Source organism: Cherax quadricarinatus, chromosome 3 (genome assembly GCF_038502225.1).
Source record: "Cherax quadricarinatus isolate ZL_2023a chromosome 3, ASM3850222v1, whole genome shotgun sequence".
Taxonomy (NCBI): domain Eukaryota; kingdom Metazoa; phylum Arthropoda; class Malacostraca; order Decapoda; family Parastacidae; genus Cherax; species Cherax quadricarinatus.
Genome location: NC_091294.1, coordinates 43,356,608 through 43,376,353, shown reverse-complemented (window position 1 = coordinate 43,376,353; position 19,746 = coordinate 43,356,608). Strand labels below are relative to the sequence as shown.

At 46.4% G+C, this 19,746-nt stretch overlaps 1 protein-coding gene across 1 annotated transcript in view; it reads right to left on the bottom strand.

The window, feature by feature from the left end:
• The window catches only part of LOC128692835 (disintegrin and metalloproteinase domain-containing protein unc-71), a 740,447-nt gene that overhangs the window by 629,177 nt on the left and 91,524 nt on the right, over positions 1-19,746 (bottom strand). The window lies entirely within an intron of this gene.

Sequence of the window (19,746 nt, the reverse complement as noted above, 5' to 3'; positions counted from 1 at the left end):
TGTTCGACGGAATTAATACGAGCAGTGAAAGTTCTCTGTATGTTTTCACTTGTGTCATTTCTCCTGCCTTAAAGACTGCAGCTGTAGTAGAGAGCAGCGTTCCTATCCTATCGTGAGAAAACTGGTGACCTGTACAGAACCTTCACTGACTCGGTATCTTTCAGAGGAGGAGCAGGAGGAGGGAGAGGAGGGGAAAGGAATCACGAGAGAGAGAGAGAGAGAGAAAGGAAAGAGAGAAGAATGAGAGCGAGGGGGAGTGAGGGGTGGGAGAGGGGAGTGAGGGGTGGGAGTGAGGGGTGTGAGAGGGTAGTGAGAGGTGGGAGAGGGGAGTGAGGGGTGGAAGGGGGGAGGGGGAGAAAGGAGGGTGACTGGAGGTTGATGGATAACAGACCAGAGGAAAATGTAATGTGATGGAAGGGGAAAGAGAGAGAGAGAGGGAGGGAGAGAGAGAGAGAGAGAGAGAGAGAGAGAGAGAGAGAGAGAGAGAGAGAGAGAGAGAGAGAGAGAGAGAGAGAGAGAGAGAGAGAGAGAGAGAGAGAGAGAGAGAGAGAGAGAGAGAGAGTCTGGACATCAATACAGGACGTCTCATCCCACCATTCCTTTCCCTCCCAGCTCCACCATTCCACACACACACATCTCTTCTTCCCCATTCTTCACCTTATCGCCTTTTCCACACAATTATCTTACTTTCCTTTTCTCCCTTTCCCCCCTTCACACCCTCTCTTCGTAGACATTACCTCACCTCCCTCTCTAATTACTACAATATGGTTCATAAATTCAAGTTATAGTTCTGAGGCCTAGTTCCTAGGCCTAGTTCCTAAGCCTAGTTCCTAGGCCTTTTGTGTATTTATATGGTCTTGCACTACCATCCATAGGATGGATTTGAGGTACATAATAAACTAGCCACTACCATCCACAGGATGGATATGAGGTACACAATAAACTAGCCACTACTATCGACAGGATGGATATGAGGTACACAATAAACTAGCCACTACTATCGACAGGATGGATATGAGGTACACAATAAACTAGCCACTACTATCGACAGGATGGATATGAGGTACACAATAAACTAGCCACTACCATCCACAGGATGGTAGTTGCTAGTTTATTTGTTGCTAGCAACCTTGGCGGCAGTATCTTATAGTCTAACATCCCCTTTCAATAGTCCCTTCAATAATCTCTCACCCTTCAGATACCTACCTACCTACCTACCTACCTACCTACCTACTGCATACCTCGCCTAACCTAACCTGACTTAATAATCAAGTCCTCGTCTGCCCTGAGAGAACATTTCCCAACATCTTCCCCCCAGAACTCACTACCTTTCAATCCTCATCCTTCCCGTCCTTCCTCTCTCATCTCTCGCTCCTCCCTGGGGCCCACATACCGTCATTTTATCTCCCTGTCGTCATGTTGTATGATGAGCCAGCCCCTCCCCATCCATCTGCTTCGTCTTCAAACTGCAGTACCCTTCAGCCATGGGGTAGGAATCACTGCACCTCAGTCACGGGGTATTAATCACTGCACTTCAGTCACGGGGTAGAAATCACTGCACCTCAGCCACGGGGTAGGAATCACTGCACCTCAGCCACGGGGTAGGAATCACTGCACCTCAGCCACGGGGTAGGAATCACTGCACCTCAGCCACGGGGTATTAATCACTGCACCTCAGCCACGGGACAGGAATCGCTGCACCTCAGCCACGGGGTAGGAATCGCCGCACCTCAGTCACGGGGTAGAAATCACTGCACCTCGGCCACGGGGTAGAAATCACTGCACCTCGGCCACGGGGTAGGAATCACTGCACCTCAGCCGCGGGGTATTAATCACTGCATCTCAGCCACGGGGTAGGAATAACCGCACCTCAGCCACGGGGTAGGAATCACCGCACCTCAGCCACGGGGTAGGAATCACCGCACCTCAGCCACGGGACAGGAATTGCTGCACCTCAGCCACGGGGTAGGAATCGCCGCACCCCTGCCACGGGGTAGAAATCACCGCACCTCAGCCACGGGGTAGGAATCACCGCACCTCAGCCACGGGGTAAGAATCACCGCACCTCAGCCACGGGACAGGAATCGCTGCACCTCAGCCACGGGGTAGGAATCGCCGCACCCCTGCCACGGGGTAGAAATCACCGCACCTCAGCCACGGGGTAGGAATCACCGCACCTCAGCCACGGGGTCAACTCCACTCCACATTATCTCTCTTATCATGTGCTCTTGTTCGAGGAATGCACTAGTAGTAACAGTACTAGCGCTACTACTATTCCCTGGTACTATTAGTGCTGCAACTACTTCAGTACCACTAGTATTACCGCTGCTACTATCGCTACTACTGCTATTCCCACTTATACTACTACTCTCAGTAGTAGTAACCAGTTACCAGTAACCAGGGTACCGTTGACTCAACGACCAACCGTCTCTGCCTGAGTCACTATCTGAATTCATATTGTGCTGACCTCAGCAGTATCAAAGGCCCCCTCACATAGGGTACTGTGGGCGGCTAGTCAGTGTTACGAGAGGAGCGAGTGAGATAGGTACGGCTGGCAAGGGCTCTCTCCACATATCGTCAATTATACGTAATAACAGCCTACGTGAGTATTTCTTACCTAATCCACGTATCGAACTCCCACATGATAAATGGTGGCACCGGTGTGGAGCGTGGATTTACGTTTTTAAGGGTAATTCAAGAAGTTAGAAGGCTGTTGTGAGAGTAGCGGCAGGGTCAAAGGTGAATCTCCAGCCAGCCGCCTACTCCCCTCACAACCTCCAGCCAGCCGCTTATACCCTCACTCACAACCTTCAGCCTGCAAGCCTGTTGCAGCCGTTTCAAGCTTCCTGGCTTAGTTCGTGTGCTAATTGCTTCAATCTCCGAGGGGTTGACACGGATTTTGCAATTAAGCCAGTCAGTAAGCCAGACTGTGGAAGTGAACGCCAGTCAGCCTATCATCCAGCCTGTCTCCTGTCATCCAACTGCTCCTCCGTGGTTTGTGCATCGTTACACGTCTTCCAGTCAGCCATTCTCGTGGGGTAAGCCAGTCAGCAAACCCAGCTTCTAACCCAGCTGAGAGAGAGAAGTAAGCCACGCAGTAAGAAGTAAGCCAAGTTCCTCTGAAGTATTGTCTATATCGCTTTGTGCTCCCTGTTGGATGCTAAGAGTGGTTTTCACCATTCCTGTGGCATAGAGTGGGTTATTAAGCCACCTTCGTGGGTAGAGAGTGGAGTCCGCGCCAGTGAGCGCCAGCAGAGTCACACCCACCACCCCCCCTCTACTCACACCACCCCACCACCACCACCACCACCACCACCAGACACCTCATCTACCTGTGGTTGTTTGTACCCTTGTACCGGGTCCTAGTACTGTTTTGGCTCACATAATTGGTCAAGAGATTGTAGCTGGCGCCAACGATAAAACCCAATTATGAGACTTCCCCGAGAACGAGCATTTCTTCCGACAACAGTGTGAATGTAGGAGGCGTCATCACCCCTCACCGCCCGTCTACTACTCCAGACTTCAGTGATAATTTTCTTGAGACATTTTTCTTGCATTTAAAGACATTTGCGTGTGTGAGACATTTATAGTAAATTGCTTGTGTACTCTAAACCTTGTGTTTTCAGTGTAAATGCAGTATTTCTTTGACTCATTATTTTTATAATATTTTTCAGTGTTTTCACTTATCTTATATTTTTTTATTCTGTGTTTTTTCTTATGCTACTCGTCTGTAGTAAGTATTATTGTGTAGTGTACCAGTCAGTCACTCTGTGTGAAGTGATTCATTTTTTTTATTGTATTCTTTCAGCGTTGTATTCTCCAGTAATTGTCATTGTATTTCATGCAGTGATATTCACCCCAGTATACTAAATTATCCATTTATTTCTATGTGTGTTTTTTTTCGTATGCCAGCAGTGTCTCATTCCTCTAATTTTTTCGCAGACTGTGTACCATTATTTTTGCCAGCAAATTTTTGTCGTATCAATCACAGCAAGATTTTGTTGTATCAGTCACAGCAGGATTTTGTTGTAAGAATATATTATAATGAAGTGTGCCCCGCAACTGTAAGTGTTATATTACCTGTTTTGTTCCTGTGTTTTATTTTATTCATATTTTTATATTTCTTGAACAAATTCACTCTTGATGCAATTTCAAGTACTTTTAACGTAAAGTGTTTTCTTTACTCTGCTTGAGTAAATTGTTTTGTCTAATTTACAATTAAGAGTTAAAGTGTTCAATCAGTTTATTTTTTTTCTCTTCATATTTTAATTTTATCATTTAACCTGAGTTTTCCCAGTGACACTTTATTACTGCAGTGATTATTTCTACACCTTATTTTGTTACACTTGTTCTGCAGTGAATTATTTTCTTTTATTGATATTTTTATGAATTATATTTTAATTTTGTCTATGCATTCTTAGAAAATACTTAAATTTCCCAGTTAACAATTTAGTAATTTTATTTTATACTTTTTACATTGATTTAAAAATTTAATTAATTAATTTCTTTATTAGCAAGAGTAAAGACAGCTCATTTTGCATTTAATTCAGTCTCCAGTAATATTTTTACTTGTATATTCAATGTAAATTTTTTTTCTTGGTCAATAGTCCTTTAAATTGAGTTTTCCTTCCTCTTGCAGTGTATCTTAGACATTAATTTTTTATTATTTCTGCAAAATTAGTTGTATATCTTTTATTTCAATTCTAGAATTTTATATCATTTTATTGTTCATTATTTTTGCCTTATTTGTTCTCGTGTTACTTTGCCATTATGTCTCACATACCGTCAAGTGATACTTTGGTGAATGTCGACACTCAGACCTCTCAGGCTACTGCTGGTCCTGTCATCAGTCCTCACAGTTCCTTACCGACTGACAGACCGACCCAGACACCGAGATATTATAGTTATACTCGTGATTCCCTTGATGCGTTACCTTTATTCAATGGCCATGTACATAGTCTTGAAGCATGGTTTGCAGCCATTCGTTCTCGTGCTAGTGCTCTAGGTGAAGGTCCTCCTTCAGAGGAAAGCCTTATCAGACTTGCTAAAGAAGCTCTTTATCGATCTCCTGCTGCTGTTCACGTTGTTGATCTCCTTGATATGCGAGACTTCAGGAATCTTACTAAGTGGTCACAATATGAGGAACTGATTCGTTCTTTCCTTGTCCCAGTAAAAACAGCTGATCCATATGTCGTTCTTAGGGAACTAGTGAATGCTACACCCATGAGTAATGAATCGTTGAGTGCATTTGCTGTTAGATTAGACAAACTTTTATCATCATTTATCAATGCTGTCCAATCATCATCTTTTCTCCCTGAAGAGGCTAAACCATTTACAGAATCACTTGCTAAAATAGCAGCTTTTGGAGCAATTAAAGAACTAATGCCACCTGCTTCTGTGTGTGCTTATGAGGCTCATCCTCCAACTGTAACGATGGAACCACTTACAGCCTTAAATCATGTACGTTCCTTGTGCCCCCAGGGTACTTTCCCTTGTATTAAAAGTAATGTCACACATATGCCTCAGTCTGCACCACCTCTTGTTTGCGCCACAGAGACAAATCGTGGTCGTCAACGATCTCAGAGATCACCAAGAACCAGTGTACAGAGTCGTTATACACCTCGTAGTATTCATAGTACATTCAGTAACCATAGTCGGCGGAATTGTTACAACTGTGGTTTCCGTGGCCATATTGCAATTAATTGTCCTGATAGTTACCCTAAGAGACGTCGTACTGATGATGAGTACTCAGATCTTCCCTACTGTACTTATCATAGAATACATGGACATGGCACATCTGAGTGTAATGCTCTCTATAACCTTCAGTACTCTAGGTCTTTCCGTGGTCGTTCCAACCGCAGAACCCGTAGAGGAAACAGATCTCGTGGTTTTCAAAATAACCAGAACCAGGCTCATTCTTTCAATTCTCAAACTAACCAGAACCAGGCTCGTTCTTCCAATTCGGGGGAATTCGAGCGCCCCAGTCAAACCGTCCCATGGTGACAGTAGGTGATAATGAGTACACCATCCCCGTTCACAATTCCTTTGAAGCCTTAAGCAGTCTCGAGAATGACAACCCTGCTGATGATGTTGCTTCACATGTCTCTGACATAGATGATTTTGGGGATGGAGTAGAACAAGTCTTTTCTGATGACAATCCACCTTTTTGTTTGCACATAACTTCCAATGCAACCATAGGCCCTATAGTGCAAGCATCTGTTTATAATGCGCCCGTTCATTTGTTCATGGACTCTGGTGCGCAAGTCAATATTATTAGGTCTAGTTTGTTTAAGGATAAGAAGTTACGACATGTCCTTCTCATAGAACCGACTCCTGTGTCCTCCCTTAGTGGAGTATCTGGTTCTCACCTGCGTGTCCGCGGTCGGACTTCCCTAACCTTTTCTATCCAAGGTAGAGACTTCACTGCTTCCTTCCTTGTTGTCGACCAGATTACTTTCCCTGGTGACCTTCTACTGGGATTTGCTTCCATGCGAGACTTACGCATTGTACTCGACCCTTATCGATGGCATGCACAAATTGACGACTTGATCGTTCCATTCTGGGGTTACCAGCTTGGATCAGAAATCTGTTATACTGCTGCAGAGTATGATGTACGGATTAAGTCCTTACAAGCTAATGCATTCTCCAGTAGCGTACCCAAGCGGTCAGGCACTGGTAATTCTGTCACTCCCATCAGTGTTCCACCTATACCTTCAGATTTGCAGGATAGTCCGATGCCTCAAGTGTCCGAGGACGCTCAGATTGCCTTGAGTGCACAACCTATCCCTGCAATGCCTGCTAGTTCGAGTAGTAGTTTCTCCACAGGGGACGCCTTGTCGGAAAACAATTACTTGCAACTAGTAATGCCATCTCTTGTTGATGTCACATGCCGTCTGCAGAAAGACGTTTCTGTTGCGGCTAGTGCTCTCACTAGAGTGTCTGTAGTTGTTCCTAGTGTTCCAGATGGTGATAACGTCCTAGTTGACAGTGATTCCTGCAAAGTAAAAGGTCTATTTGTTGAACCATCCTTACATGTTGTAAGAGATAGTAAGATCCATTTCTACCTGGCCAACACTTCTGGTCACAGTGTTCGCCTCAGAGCAAATACCAATCTTGTTGACCTTGTTCACTATCCTTACCCTGTTCAGGTAGAGGATGAGTTGTCACCTGACCAGTGGGTCGGTGCTATTTCTGCCGGGGAGACCTCATCCACTTCACTGGATCAATCTGTTCCACCAGTTGAGGAGAAAGACTTAGCTCCCACTGATTTCCCAGATGAAGTCAAGCGTTTGTTGACTCTGTTGAACAAACGTCGTAAAGCCATTGCTTTACCAGGTGAGAAGATGGGTATAACGAACTTATTGTCCCATCGTATTCCACTTGAACCTGGTACTAGACCTATCTACATACCTGCGTACAGAATGCCTCATTCACAAGTTGCTGTCGCAGAAGAATTGATCAATCAAATGCTTGATGATGGAGTTATTGCACCTAGCAATTCACCTTGGAATGCACCCTTGATACTAGTACCTAAGAAGGATGGTACTTGGCGCCCAGTAATTGACTTTAGGAAGTTAAACGCGAAAACCATTCCAGATCGCTTTCCACTCCCTGTACTGGGTGATCTTTTACGTAATATCGGAGATAACAAAGTCTTTTCAACCCTAGATTTGTTACAAGGGTTTTGGCAAGTCCCTCTTCACGAGGACAGCCAAGAGCTAACTGCATTCTCCACTCCTACAGGTCATTATCACTTCCTCCATATGGCATTTGGATTACGATCTTCCCCTATCACGTTCTCAAGGCTCATGACTAATATCTTTAGAGGTCTCATAGGTAATGCACTTATGGTGTACTTAGATGACGTAATCGTCATGTCTAAAGACGTGGATACACACTTGAAAAGACTTGATGTAGTACTTGGTAAGCTTGAAGAAGCCAATTTAAAGATCAAACTGTCTAAATGTCAATTTTTCAGATCAGAAATTAAGTTTCTTGGTCACGTAGTCACTCCTAGAGGGGTTACGACTGACCAAAGTAAAGTAACTGCAGTACTAAATTTTCCAACTCCCAAAACTGCTGATGCCGTAAGATCCTTTGTGGGCTTAGCAGGTTTTTATAGATCTTTCATTGCCAATTTTTCTTCCATAGCTGCTCCTCTAACTGAGTTGCTTAAGAAAGATGCTCCTTTTGTTTGGACCTTCCGTCAAGAAAGAGCATTCCAAACTCTAAAAGAAAAGCTAACATCTGCTCCAATTTTGAAATTTCCAGATTTTTCTAAGCCTTTCTATCTGACAACTGATGCTAGTTCAATTGGCATAGGTGCCGTACTAGCTCAGAAGACCGATGGCAAGTACAACGCAGTTGCATTTGCTAGCCGAGTCCTTACGAAGGCTGAACGTAATTATACAGTAACTGAGCAAGAAGCTTTAGCAATAGTATGGTCTTTAAAGCACTTCCGAGACATTATTTATCAGTACTCTGTTCATGTCTTGACAGATCATGCTCCACTGATACCCTTATTCCAGAACAAACAACCTACTGGAAGGTTAGCCAGATGGACCTTGACTATCCAAGAGTTCAATCCCACCTTTGAGCATTTACCTGGCAAGTCAAATGTAGTCGCAGATGCCTTATCGCGACATGTTAGTATAGTAACTGCAGACCCTCCATTTAGTGCTGAAGATGTAAAGAATGCTCAACGAACAGATCCCATGTGGTCTGGTGTGATTCGATTCCTGCTCCAGGAAGATCTTATTCTGAATGTGAAGCCACCAGCACCCATCAGTGACTTTGTCATGAACCAAGAATTACTGTATCGAACAGCCGAGTTGGGTACTCCTAGCAGAAGAGTATACCAGTTAGTAATTCCACAGTTACTAGTGAATGTAGCCTTACAGCTAGTTCACGATGTACCAGGTGTTGCACACCCTGGTATGGATCGTTCAGTAAAACAAGCCAGATTGAAATACTTTTGGCCTCGAATGGCAACTGATATTTCTGAGTATGTTAAGAAATGTAGTGTCTGCATGCAACATAAAGGCAATGCTAATGGTCCTAATCCGATCCAAGTGTATCCAACTACTAGCGAACCTTGGGAAAGAGTTGCGCTAGATTTGTTAACTAATTTCCAATGTTCCCTCCAAGGCAACAAACATCTGTGTGTTATGGTAGACCATTTCACCAGATATTGTGAGTTAGTTCCTATTGCAGATAAGACTGCCGAGACAGTAGCTAAAGCGTTTAAAGAACGCATTATCTGCAGGCATACCACCCCTAAGTCCCTAGTAACAGATAATGGAGGTGAATTCTGTAATGAAATTCTTGAAAATTTGTGTACCTTGTACAAGATCTCTAAATCCACCATTGTTCCTCATCATCCTGCCAGCAATGGGTTAGCGGAACGAACCAATAAGAAAGTACTTGATGTCTTGAGAGCCACTATCAATCCCAACAGTGAAACTTGGGATGAAGTTATACCTGATGTGCAGTGTGCTATAAATTCTGCTTACAATGTTTCTATAGGTGACACTCCACATTATGCATTGTACGGTGTAGATAAACGTTTGCCTTATGAGTTGTTATATTCTAATCCGAAACCAAATTACAACCCTGATGATTTCATAGCAACTCGTACCAGCTTAGCTCAAAGTGTTTTTAGAAGAATCCGTGAAACACTTCATAAATCAACAGCTGAATTCACAAGAGTCGCAAACACTCGATCAAAGCCATCCAAAATCAAAGTAGGTTCGAGAGTTATGCTGATTAACTTTAACAAAACGTCTGCAATGCCAAAGCTTGATCAAAAGTTTGTTGGTCCTTATCGAGTAGTTGAACATATCACTGGTAATAAGTATAAGGTCAGAGAGATTGGTACTGGTCAGTATAAAGAATCGCATTTGGATCATATGAAGTTAGTATGTGATGATAATGGTGTTCCGGCCCAGACTGGTGTGACAGACTCTGACAATCCTCCTGATCCTGTACTCTCTGATACTCAGTCAGACGATCAACCTGAATGTCGTTATTCCCTACGTACACGACAGGTATTGAGAAATCCTCAAGTATCATTTGTAACTTCCAATTCAGATTTGCCTCAAATACAGCATGAGTTAGCCAATGCTACAGAGTTTGATCCTCCCAGAGATGACACCCATTCTGCATATGCCAATCTTACCCTAGCAGAGTTGGGGTTAAATGTAAATAACCTGTATAGATGAATAATTACAGTATCAACTTATCAGTATTCAAGAATTTTTTTTTTTTGTGTTCATGTTCTCTCCGCATTCTGAGAGTTAACAGTCTAGATTTGCGTGCACCGAATCTGCCTTTCTGTTAAACACTCTTTCTTTGTATATATTCCTTCCTCAGAATCCGTAGATCACACGAATACAGATCGATCGATCAAAATTTTTTTTTATTTTTATCACTTGTAATCTCAACGTTGAGTTCGTTGTTCATTTGTTGAGTTTTAAGTTGTACTATAGTATACCTTGTATTGCATTACAGTTTCAGTTACGTAAGCTTTCATTCCAATGTTCTACTTATGTATATATAATGTTTAATTGTTGTGTACTTTGACATTGTATAGAATCAGCCCACGCCGTATACCTGCCATCTCTAGTTTGTATTAGTTGTATGTCGGGACGACATACGTTAGCGTCGCGGAGCTCTCAGTAGTAGTAACCAGTTACCAGTAACCAGGGTACCGTTGACTCAACGACCAACCGTCTCTGCCTGAGTCACTATCTGAATTCATATTGTGCTGACCTCAGCAGTATCAAAGGCCCCCTCACATAGGGTACTGTGGGCGGCTAGTCAGTGTTACGAGAGGAGCGAGTGAGATAGGTACGGCTGGCAAGGGCTCTCTCCACATATCGTCAATTATACGTAATAACAGCCTACGTGAGTATTTCTTACCTAATCCACGTATCGAACTCCCACATGATACTACTACTACTACCACCACTCCACTCTTTCCAACATCCTGTCTTCTGGTCTTCTCTGCTTTTCCCTCACACAACTGCGACTTGAGAATGACCCAAGGGCGAAATGTCGTAGTCATAAATCTCCTCTTCTCCATACGGGATTTGTGCGAAACGAGGCGTCGTATTGCAGTATATAACAAAATAACAAAAAATTTCAGCTAAAAAGGTACCTGTTTTTTCGGCATATAAGGCGCACGCTAAAGGTAAATCAGAAATCATATTCAAGAGCTAAAATGTAACCCAAAGCCTACCCTTAACCCTGACCTTGAGCATATAAGGCGCAGGCTGATCTGAAAGATTTTTTACAGGATAAAGAAGCGCGCCTTATATGCCGGAAAATAGTGTCGACACGCTGGCCGTCTCCAGGAGGCAGAGTGACCCAGAGCAACAACACAGTCAACATTATTTCAGTCAATTACTGTCTTGCCAGAAGCGTGCTGACGTCACAGTTCTGATGGGCCTCTGAACGGCAACATCCACACCCTTCCCATCAGAGTGCAGGCACTGTACTTCCCCCATCAGAGTGCAGGCACTGTACTTCCCCCATCAGAGTGCAGGCACTGTACTTCCCTCATCAGAGTGCAGGCACTGTACTTCCCCCATCAGAGTGCAGGCACTGTACTTCCCCCATCAGAGTGCAGGCACTGTACTTCCCTCATCAGAGTGCAGGCACTGTACTTCCCTCATCAGAGTGCAGGCACTGTACTTCCCTCATCAGAGTGCAGGCACTGTACTTCCCCCATCAGAGTGCAGGCACTGTACTTCCCCATCAGAGTGCAGGCACTGTACTTCCCCCATCAGAGTGCAGGCACTGTACTTCCCCCATCAGAGTGCAGGCACTGTACTTCCCCCATCAGAGCGCAGGCACTGTACTTCCCCCATCAGAGTGCAGGCACTGTACTTCCCTCATCAGAGTGCAGGCACTGTACTTCCCTCATCAGAGTGCAGGCACTGTACTTCCCCATCAGAGTGCAGGCACTGTACTTCCCCATCAGAGTGCAGGCACTGTACTTCCCCATCAGAGTGCAGGCACTGTACTTCCCCCATCAGAGTGCAGGCACTGTACTTCCCTCATCAGAGTGCAGGCACTGTACTTCCCTCATCAGAGTGCAGGCACTGTACTTCCCCATCAGAGTGCAGGCACTGTACTTCCCCCATCAGAGTGCAGGCACTGTACTTCCCTCATCAGAGTGCAGGCACTGTACTTCCCCCATCAGAGTGCAGGCACTGTACTTCCCTCATCAGAGTGCAGGCACTGTACTTCCCCCATCAGAGTGCAGGCACTGTACTTCCCCCATCAGAGTGCAGGCACTGTACTTCCCCCATCAGAGTGCAGGCACTGTACTTCCTCCATCAGAGTGCAGGAACTGTACTTCCCCCATCAGAGTGCAGGCACTGTACTTCCCCATTAGAGTGCAGGCACTGTACTTCCTCCATCAGAGTGCAGGCACTGTACTTCCCCCATCAGAGTGCAGGCACTGTACTTCCCCCATCAGAGTGCAGGCACTGTACTTCCTCCATCAGAGTGCAGGCACTGTACTTCCGCCATCAGAGTGCAGGTACTGTACTTCCCCCATCAGAGTGCAGGCACTGTACTTCCCCCATCAGAGTGCAGGCACTGTACTTCCCCCATCAGAGTGCAGGCACTGTACTTCCCCCATCAGAGTGCAGGCACTGTACTTCCCCATCAGAGTGCAGGCACTGTACTTCCCCCATCAGAGTGGAGGCACTGTACTTCCCCCATCAGAGTGCAGGCACTGTACTTCCCCCATCAGAGTGCAGGCACTGTACTTCCCCCATCAGAGTGCAGGCACTGTACTTCCCCCATCAGAGTGCAGGCACTGTACTTCCCCCATCAGAGTGCAGGCACTGTACTTCCCCCATCAGAGTGCAGGCACTGTACTTCCCCCATCAGAGTGCAGGCACTGTACTTCCCCCATCAGAGTGCAGGCACTGTACTTCCCCCATCAGAGTGCAGGCACTGTACTTCCCCCATCAGAGTGCAGGCACTGTTTTCCTCCGGCTACAGCGGGAATTACAGAAGAAAATAAAGTGTAAACGTTGCTGGAGAGGATTTATAAAGGCTGTTTCTGTTATTGTTATGTGTACGAGGAGAAGTTGAACCCACTAGAGAGTCTTATAAGTTCACGTCTTAAGAGACCGTCAGAGGCTGTACTCACCCATTTGTACTCACTTATTTGTGGATGCAGGGGTCAATTCACAGCTCCTGGTCCCGAGTCATCGCTGGTTAATATTATGTTCACTCTCTCCCTGCTCCGTGAGCTTTATCATATCTATTCTTAAAGCCATGTATGGGTCCTGACTCCACTACATCACTCTCCAAATTGTTCCACTTTCTGATAACTCTGACTGAAGAAATACTTCCTAACATCCCTGTGATTTATCTGAGTTTTCAACTTCCAGCTGTGACCACTTGCTGTTGTGTCCCATCTTTGAAACACCCCATTCTTGTGCTGCTGTAGTGGTGCTGCGACACCTCAGTGCTGTGGTGGTGGTGCTGCTGCACCTCAGTGCTGTGGTGGTGCTGCTGCACCTCAGTGCTGTGGTGGTGGTGCTGCTGCACCTCAGTGCTGTGGTGGTGGTGCAACACCTCAGTGCTGTGGTGGTGCTGCAACACCTCAGTGCTGTGGTGGTGCTGCTGCACCTCAGTGCTGTGGTGGTGGTGCAACACCTCAGTGCTGTGGTGGTGGTGCAACACCTCAGTGCTGTGGTGGTGCTGCAACACCTCAGTGCTGTGGTGGTGGTGCAACACCTCAGTGCTGTGGTGGTGCTGCAACACCTCAGTGCTGTGGTGGTGCTGCAACACCTCAGTGCTGTGGTGGTGCTGCAACACCTCAGTGCTGTGGTGGTGCTGCAACACCTCAGTGCTGTGGTGGTGCTGCTGCACCTCAGTGCTAGTAATGACATGATCTTGTCTTAGTATCGGCTCTTTTGAAATTTCTCTCAGTTCTGTTGTGGCTGACGCCATGTCTGACTTCTCTGGAAAACACCACCACAAGTCACCCCACCACAAGTCACCCCACCACAAGTCACCCCACCACAAGTCACCCCACCACAAGTCACCCCACCACAAGTCACCCCACCACAAGTCACCCCACCACAAGTCACCCCACCACAAGTCACCCCACCACAAGTCACCCCACCACCACTATCCTTCTGCTCATGTGTGAATGCAACATTGTGATTTCTTTGTCCACCCTACACTTATCCTCTAGTTCTCCTGCTCCTTCCTTCACATCCATGGCTATCACCAACACAGTTCCCATCCTTTCCAGTCCCCCTATCCAAACCCCTCCACCCCTTTCACTTTTGTTTCCCTTTTCTCCTCCCGTTCTGATTCCTCTTCCAACTTTCAGATATTTAGTTACACAGGTTCCAACACCAAGATAATTATCCTTTCCACTTCTTCCTTCTTCGCTTCCCGTTCTTCCTTCACCTTCTTCACTCTTCTCTCTCTCTCTCTCTCACTGCCACACATGGCTCAGTTCTTCTAGCAAAACTTAATCTGAAATTTCAGATTCGATTTGTGGGTACGACGAAAATATTCTTAAATTTGAATAGTCCCCCGGGGCCACATGAGAGGGCCCCCCGGGGACATACGAGAGGGACCCCCGGGGCCATACCAGAGGGTCCCCTGGGGCCATACGAGAGATTCCTCCAGGGCCCATAACAGAGAGTCCCCAAGGGTGATAGTGGAGGGGGTCTCCCAGGTCATACAAGAGGGTCCCCCTGGGCCATACCAGAGGGTCCCCCGGGGCCATATCAGAGGAACCCCCGAAGCCATACCAGAGGGTCCCCCAGGGCCATATAAGAGGGTCCCCCTGGGTCATATCAGAGGATCCCCTGGGGCCATACCAGAGGGTCCCCGGGGCCATACAAGAGGGCTGAAACACAGGGGTCACACCAGGTCATCTCTCCTCCTACCTCCTTGCATCTTACCTCCGGGATTAGTCTTGCTGCAGAACATTTTTTCCAGTTCTTGTGTTCCATCTTCGTAACGGACTGGAGCGGGTGTTGTGATCCAGTCTGGTACTTGTGTTCCATCTTCGTAACGGACTGGAGCGGGTGTTGTGGTCCAGTCTGGTACTTATGTTCCATCTTCGTAACGGACTGGAGCGGGTGTTGTGATCCAGTCTGGTACTTGTGCTCCATCTTCGTAACGGACTGGAGCGGGTGTTGTGATCCAGTCTGGTACTTGTGCTCCATCTTCGTAACGGACTGGAGCGGGTGTTGTGATCCAGTCTGGTACTTGTGCTCCATCTTCGTAACGGACTGGAGCGGGTGTTGTGATCCAGTCTGGTACTTGTGTTCCATCTTCGTAACGGACTGGAGCGGGTGTTGTGGTCCAGTCTGGTACTTATGTTCCATCTTCGTAACGCATTGGAGCGGGTGTTGTGATCCAGTCTGGTACTTGTGCTCCATCTTCGTAACGGACTGGAGCGGGTGTTGTCATCCAGTCTGGTACTTGTGCTCCATCTTCGTAACGGACTGGAGCGGGTGTTGTGATCCAGTCTGGTACTTGTGTTCCATCTTCGTAACGGACTGGAGCGGGTGTTGTGGTCCAGTCTGGTACTTATGTTCCATCTTCGTAACGCACTGGAGCGGGTGTTGTGATCCAGTCTGGTACTTGTGCTCCATCTTCGTAACGGACTGGAGCGGGTGTTGTGATCCAGTCTGGTACTTGTGCTCCATCTTCGTAACGGACTGGAGCGGGTGTTGTGATCCAGTCTGGTACTTGTGCTCCATCTTCGTAACGGACTGGAGCGGGTGTTGTGATCCAGTCTGGTACTTGTGTTCCATCTTCGTAACGGACTGGAGCGGGTGTTGTGATCCAGTCTGGTACTTGTGTTCCATCTTCGTAACGGACTGGAGCGGGTGTTGTGATCCAGTCTGGTACTTGTGTTCTATCTTCGTAACGCACTGGAGCGGGTGTTGTGATCCAGTCTGGTACTTGTGTTCCATCTTCGTAACGCACTGGAGCGGGTGTTGTGATCCAGTCTGGTACTTGTGTTCCATCTTCGTAACGCACTGGAGCGGGTGTTGTGATCCAGTCTGGTACTTGTGTTCCATCTTCGTAACGGACTGGAGCGGGTGTTGTGATCCAGTCTGGTACTTGTGTTCCATCTTCGTAACGCACTGGAGCGGGTGTTGTGATCCAGTCTGGTACTTGTGTTCCATCTTCGTAACGCACTGGAGCGGGTGTTGTGATCCAGTCTGGTACTTGTGTTCCATCTTCGTAACGCACTGGAGCGGGTGTTGTGATCCAGTCTGGTACTTGTGTTCCATCTTCGTAACGCACTGGAGCGGGTGTTGTGATCCAGTCTGGTACTTGTGTTCCATCTTCGTAACGCACTGGAGCGGGTGTTGTGGTCCAGTCTGGTACTTGTGTTCCATCTTCGTAACGCACTGGAGCGGGTGTTGTGATCCAGTCTGGTACTTGTGTTCCATCTTCGTAACGCACTGGAGCGGGTGTTGTGATCCAGTCTGGTACTTGTGTTCCATCTTCGTAACGCACTGGAGCGGGTGTTGTGGTCCAGTCTGGTACTTGTGTTCCATCTTCGTAACGCACTGGAGCGGGTGTTGTGATCCAGTCTGGTACTTGTGTTCCATCTTCGTAACGCACTGGAGCGGGTGTTGTGATCCAGTCTGGTACTTGTGCTCCATCTTCGTAACGCACTGGAGCGGGTGTTGTGATCCAGTCTGGTACTTGTGTTCCATCGTCGTAACGGACTGGAGCGGGTGTTGAGATCCAGTCTGGTACTTGTGCTCCATCTTCGTAACGGACTGGAGCGGGTGTTGTGATCCAGTCTGGTACTTGTGTTCCATCTTCGTAACGGACTGGAGCGGGTGTTGTGGTCCAGTCTGGTACTTATGTTCCATCTTCGTAACGGACTGGAGCGGGTGTTGTGATCCAGTCTGGTACTTGTGTTCCATCTTCGTAACGGACTGGAGCGGGTGTTGTGGTCCAGTCTGGTACTTATGTTCCATCTTCGTAACGGACTGGAGCGGGTGTTGTGATCCAGTCTGGTACTTGTGCTCCATCTTCGTAACGGACTGGAGCGGGTGTTGTGATCCAGTCTGGTACTTGTGCTCCATCTTCGTAACGGACTGGAGCGGGTGTTGTGATCCAGTCTGGTACTTGTGTTCCATCTTCGTAACGGACTGGAGCGGGTGTTGTGGTCCAGTCTGGTACTTATGTTCCATCTTCGTAACGGACTGGAGCGGGTGTTGTGATCCAGTCTGGTACTTGTGCTCCATCTTCGTAACGGACTGGAGCGGGTGTTGTGATCCAGTCTGGTACTTGTGCTCCATCTTCGTAACGGACTGGAGCGGGTGTTGTGATCCAGTCTGGTACTTGTGCTCCATCTTCGTAACGGACTGGAGCGGGTGTTGTGATCCAGTCTGGTACTTGTGCTCCATCTTCGTAACGGACTGGAGCGGGTGTTGTGATCCAGTCTGGTACTTGTGCTCCATCTTCGTAACGGACTGGAGCGGGTGTTGTGATCCAGTCTGGTACTTGTGTTCCATCTTCGTAACGCACTGGAGCGGGTGTTGTGATCCAGTCTGGTACTTGTGCTCCATCTTCGTAACGGACTGGAGCGGGTGTTGTGATCCAGTCTGGTACTTGTGTTCCATCTTCGTAACGCACTGGAGCGGGTGTTGTGATCCAGTCTGGTACTTGTGCTCCATCTTCGTAACGGACTGGAGCGGGTGTTGTGATCCAGTCTGGTACTTGTGTTCCATCTTCGTAACGGACTGGAGCGGGTGTTGTGATCCAGTCTGGTACTTGTGTTCCATCTTCGTAACGCACTGGAGCGGGTGTTGTGATCCAGTCTGGTACTTGTGTTCCATCTTCGTAACGGACTGGAGCGGATGTTGTGATCCAGTCTGGTACTTGTGTTCCATCTTCGTAACGCACTGGAGCGGGTGTTGTGATCCAGTCTGGTACTTGTGTTCCATCTTCGTAACGCACTGGAGCGGGTGTTGTGATCCAGTCTGGTACTCCGTACTACAAGACGAGCCTGACGTACGCAGTGTAGCGTCGTGAATGACGCCTTGCAGCGCTTGTAAGATACCCTCAAGACAGTCTCACTTTCAGTGTATGTGTGTGAAGAGCTGAACTAGCAATGTTTCAACAGCCACTGTGAAAAAAAATGAATTTCCCAGCGCTTTCGTGATTTCTTTGATAATGTGAAAAACCACGAAAGCACTTGGAAGTTCATCAACTTTTTTTCACAGTGGTTGTTTTACATACTGTGATTTATGTTAATGTAAAAATAAAAAATTCCGTACAAAAAAAAATTAGAAAACTTACCTAACCTTAATATAACAAGCGCAATTTAATTTAACCTAATCCAACTAAACATATTTTAGATAAGTTTACAATAATTTAATAATAAACAAACACAATGAAATATTTTTTTTCGTTAGGTTCAGAATGATTTTTGCGAAATTACCGCATACACAGATTTTCACTTGCCTTATTCGGCAAGAAGAGCGTTGCTATTTAAGCCATATATATATATATATATATATATATATATATATATATATATATATATATATATATATATATATATATATATATATATATATATATATATATATATATATATATATATATATATATATATATATATATATATATATATATATATATATATATATATATATATATATATATATATATATGTACACACACACACACACACACACACACACACACACACACACACACACACACACACACACACACACAGTACACACAACCGAGGAAGAAGTGAAGAGGCTTCTGAGTGAGCTAGATACCTCAAAGGCAATGGGACCAGATAACATCTCTCCATGGGTCCTGAGAGAGGGAGCAGAGGCGCTATATGTACCCCTAACAACAATATTCAATACATCTATCGAAACAGGGAGATTGCCTGAGGCATGGAAGACAGCAAATGTAGTCCCAATCTTTAAAAAAGGAGTAAGCAGTAAGACAAGAGAGAGAGGGTTGGGTGGACTGCATATTCTTGGACTGCAAGAAGGCGTTTGACAGAGTTCCACACAAGAGATTAGTGCAAAAACTGGAGGACCAAGCAGGGATAACAGGGAAGGCACTACAATGGATCAGGGAATACTTGTCAGGAAGACAGCAGCGAGTCATGGTACGTGGCGAGGTGTTAGAGTGGGCGCCTGTGACCAGTGGGTTCCACAGGGGTCAGTCCTAGGACCAGTGCTGTTTCTGGTATTTGTGAACGACATGACGGAAGGAACAGACTCCGAAGTGTCCCTGTTTACAGATGGCGTGAAGTTGATGAGAAGAATTCATTCGATTGAAGACCAGGCAGAACTACAAAGGGATCTGGACAGGCTGCAGACCTGGTCCAGCAATTGGCTCCTCGAGTGCAACCCCACCAAGTGCAAAGTCATAAAGATTGGGAAGGGCAAAGAAGACCGCAGACGGGGTACAGTCTTGGGGGGCCAGAGACTACAAACATCACTCAAGGAAAAAGATCTTGGGGTGAGTATAACACCAGGCACATCTCCTGAGGCGCACATCAACCAAATAACTGCTGCAGCATATGGGCGCCTAGCAAACCTCAGAACAGCATTCCGTCATCTTAATAAGGAATCGTTCAGGACCCTGTACACAGTGTACGTTAGGTCCATATTGGAGTATGCGGCACCAGTTTGGAACCCACATCTAGCCAAGCATGTAAAGAAACTAGAGAAAGTGCAAAGGTTTGCA